Source organism: Penaeus japonicus, unplaced genomic scaffold (assembly GCF_977035675.1).
Source record: "Penaeus japonicus unplaced genomic scaffold, GWHDUDI00000001_assembly GWHDUDI00000027, whole genome shotgun sequence".
In the NCBI taxonomy this organism is placed as follows: Eukaryota; Metazoa; Arthropoda; class Malacostraca; order Decapoda; family Penaeidae; genus Penaeus; species Penaeus japonicus.
In genome coordinates this window covers 3407238-3412237 of record NW_028234429.1, presented here as the reverse complement: position 1 = coordinate 3412237, position 5000 = coordinate 3407238, and positions in this window count along the sequence as shown.

Genomic DNA, 5000 nt, shown 5'->3' with positions numbered 1-5000 from the left:
TGTATATGTATATATATATATATATATATATACATATACATATATGTATATATATATATATATATATATAAATTATATATATATATATATATATAATATATTATATATATATATATATATATATATCTGTGTATATATATATATGATATATAATATATTCATATATATATATATATATATATATATATATATATATATATATATATATATTTTATATATATATATATATATATAATATATATATATATATGATATATAATATATTCATATATATATATATATATATATATATATATAAATATATATATATATATATATATATATATATATATACATATACATATATTTATATGTATTTATTCATCTGTGTGTAAGTATATGTATATGTATATATATATATATGTGATGGTATTAAGATGTGTCCCTACTCCAGTTTGTGTAAATTGTATATATCCCAAATACTAACACTAATTTGTGTGATGGGCAAAACGGGTCCAGTCGCTGGCACCCGAATATGTGGCGAGCAGAGAGTGATCTAATTCCCACACATAATATATAAAGGGATTACGTGAAACACGGTAGCGAAAACATTAACAATATATTATAAAATCAAGATATATATATAACATTATTTACAAGGGAGGCACGATATATATATATGCAAGGGGGAAGCTAAGCCTATCGCAAAGCTAATAATACCTGAGCTAAAGATATATCAATAACCCTAATATAAACACAACACTAAGGAAAACACAACAGACTAAGGAAACACAGACAATGCACAGTATATGAAATAAGCTAAGTCACTAAAGGCACTAAAACACTGTCTACCTGGAATCCTTGAGGAGGTGAAGGGAGAGGAGGTCCCTCTCGACTTGAAGGTCGAACTAATTCTGTCTAAATCTATCAATGACCTAATTTGAGGGAGATACTGGGCCAGTGCGAGGGGCAGCGACAATTCTTCTAATTGGTCAGGGAGCTGCCCGACCCGGCGGTGATTGGTCCACGTGGTAATGAGGCAGGACCTTGGCCACGCCCTCCGAACGTGGGCATTCAGGACTGACCTGGAACTGGGAGACATTGTGTTTAAGTAACTAGAAATATTTAATTATTGCTTCGATATGAATTTTGAATCTTTATCATATACAATAAGACCTTCATATCGCTCGACCACGTTACCCCAAATCGTCCCGATTTGGTAAGAAAATTAGATATAACGAAAAGAGAATGCCAAAATCAGCGATACTTAGCAGAGAAAACAGGAGATCCGTGATCAGTGGAGCTCTTGAAAATATACGAAGAGATCAGGAAATGCCGTGGCAACGTCTCGATTATTGCACAAGATCACACGGTTGTGCAATCAGTGCAGGCTTCGAGATGGGCTGCGCTGGTTACAGGATTGACACGTCTGGTTGACATGCCCTTCTGCATCCATCACTATCGTATCTGAAAAACTTTATACACGTAACTAGTGCATACGATAGTTGTAGAGGGGACAGGGTAAAGGGCGTAGGAGCAAAAATTATGCAGATGCATGTTATAAGATAATGGGTAATAGTAGTTATGAATTAACTAGCTGAAAATAACATGCAATATAATTTAAAAAGATATCAAAAGTATGTATACAATAAGTGCATTGCTAATTATTAACATATTATTATGTCATAATGTTTAAAACAATTAAAAAAATAGCAAGGAAGTTATGCTAAGTTATAGTATATACTCATAAATTGGTATATCCAGTAATGATAAATATAGTACAAAAAAATACAAGAGTACGACTTGCGAATAGGCATCGGGTGATGCGGTAACTTGCTCGTAGTGCGATGCAACCAACACGCGACCAAGCTCGAATCATCAGCCGTGCAAGTCAGGTATCTGTTTAAGATCAGACTGGGGAAAAGGCATTAGGAGTCCCGGGTTGTAGGATGAACCCGAGAGTTACAACAATGCAAGGAGTTGACTGCATCAGGAACCGTATACAGCATAGAATGGTCCTGGTAGTCGACATATGTGGTAGTTACCAGCAGGAACTATCTGCAAGGTATAGCGAAATTAGTATTTCATATTGAAAAATAATCATATATGCAACATAATCATATGATTTGGCAATAACAAGAAATAGGAAATATTTACCTGAATTCATGTTATTTGCTGACAATACTTACGCAGTAGCAGACCGGATTCATCGAGGGATGAACCATGTGCAAAATATGTGTCTGCTGTGAGAAGTGATGAGTATGCAAAAATGGTAAGTTAAGATGTAGTACTTCCATTTACTAACTGAGTCTAGTCCTTCGGGGAGTGAAGGCACGGCATATGGGCCAAGGTCAGTAGCAAATTAGGGAGAACAATGTAAATGTGTATGATTCATGTAAAAAAAAATAGCCAAATTACCAACCATATCTAATCCTTTAAATAGGCGTGACCAGAAGTCAAGATTTGAGGCAAAGTGGGTAAAAAAAAAACATCATGAGTATGCTTATGAACAGAAAAAAATAATATTAATCCAAATATCAACCGAATCCAGTCCTTCAATTAATTAGAAGGCACGACCTGAGTCAGATTGGATGAGACTGGAAAAAAATAAATGTTAATGAGAGCTGAAAGAAAAAAATATTATTAATATAACATTGACCTGGAGGTCGTTCCGTTGAGGAATAGATGATTTACCGTGATTGACCATGCTAGTGGTCGGTAAGATCATGCGCCAAATTGAACTCGTCCCGTGGGGAAACGCTGTCTTAGCTCGAGAACAAAGATAAATATGATGAATTATTAGACTATGCTAGGATATATCAATTGCGTGGCCGAACTCGTCCTTCTGAAATAAGGTGCGGCGTAATAGCCAAGATCGGGGCAACTGAAAGAAATACTATTAATATGTGCATAGCTAATAAAAATGTGGAGGTAGCAAGCCTGGAACGTCTGATAAGTGATAAGCGCGCTGTCTCTGTTTGAGAGAATTAATTGTGACGTCAGGTTGTCAAGATCTCCTAGGCGCGTTGCACCGGAGTGCGAAAAATTAACCCGTAATTCGCGGTTTATTCAATTGTGGTACCATAGATACGCGGAATTAGGGTGTGAGATGCATATGCAATGGGCGTCATGCAATGAAGGCCCGATAAGTGAGGTACAGTAGCTGGATAAAGGCAAAATTAAGCTGAAAAGCTATAAAATATGAAATGATAAGTAAACCTTTTCCTGACTGTCCTAGTGAACGTTTCGTTTAGTAACATCATGATAAGATATTTGGCGTTCCGATTGACCCATGAAATGTTTCGAAAGGTCGGAAACTCGGAGAGGCCTATGATGATAACATATATGTTTAATGTTGTCGAAGTCGACAATTGCTTAAAATTAAAAATAATGACAATCATATCATATGATGATTAAAGTTACTTGCAATTAAACAATTAAATATGGAAGTAACAATAATCAATAATGCAATGAAAAATGCAAAGATAGTCGAATATGACTATACAATGAAATAGGAATAAAGCTAAGAAACGAACATGCATCTGTCAACATTTCTAGCTAAATGGGATGATAAATCATAATATCAAGTGATGAAACATGTTATGATATGAAATAATTGTCATAAAGATTGCAATGAATTAACAATCATAAGTCCACAAAGTAAAAAAATATTAAAAACATATACTGTCGAATGTTGAGAAATATATAGAATTTCACAAAGACAGTACAAATTGTTAATCCAATCATCGGATTACAATGTGACCGAGTGAGGTCAGTAGTGTGACCATTGAATGATTCACAAATGACAAAGTATGTCACGTTACAGAAGATGCAGATATATAGTCATGCATTAAGAAATATACAAACGTATATGCAGACAATAAAATAAATGAAAATGTAGAGAAAATCAGAGTTAAGACACATATAATTCTTAATATTTGTTAACGATTTTCTTACAAATTCACACGTACAAGAATGTCATAGGATAAGGTCACATACAGAACGCGGTCATGAAGTGACCAAAGGTCACATGTGATGCTATTTCCCAATATCACACGGTCATGAAATTGACCACAAGGGACAGAATGGTCGCGAGAAAATATAACACATTGTCAAAGTTTTGTGTTCAGATTGACCATACGAACGGGTCACGGGTCAAGTGAGGTCAGGTCATATGCAGAGTACACTTAATAATTAAATGCATATTAAAGCAAGAATAAAAGAAATTATATTAAAGTCCCATAATAAAAGAACAAATATAACAAATGTTAACGCAAAGTGAATTACATTTCCACGAATACATAGTATAAACCATATTGAAGAAAGGAAAGTATGTAAATTCACAAGAAAAATAATCACACGAGATCAAATGACGAATCTGAATCATGTAATTTGATAATATATTTTTGTCGAAGAAATACGTCATGTTAAATTTCGCATAGGAACGAAAACTTAAGAAAATCACACAGATATTAGAAATTCTATATAAGAAATTTCGAAGTTATTGCCATAAGAATATGATGTGATTTACAGTTATTTACTTAACTAACGCACATAAAAACAAATCATGCATTATACGTAGTAAAATGTAATCGTAAATTCACACAAGATAACGTAGAGCAATCAAAGCGTAGAATAATAGAATAAGTAAACGAAACAGTTATTTTATCGGTTTCGTATGAAAGACTAATGTCACACCTTTATGTGAATTTCTACGAGAAAACGAATAACCTTGAAACGTTAATAATAGCAAACGTAAGATAACATAGAATAATTGATAAACATTCGTAGCATAGTAAAATGAACGAATAACGTACACATCCGGAGACATAAAATAATGATGTGAAATATTACGTTACCGAATGTTAACGAAAAGTTATTTAGTGAAATTAACGAAACGATACGTAGAAAAAAATATCACTAATTAACAAAATGAGAGTAGATGAGAAAGCGTGGGAGGGAGGGCGGGGGAATGACGGGGGAGGATTTTACAATAAACAGGGAGAAAAAAAAATGCAATG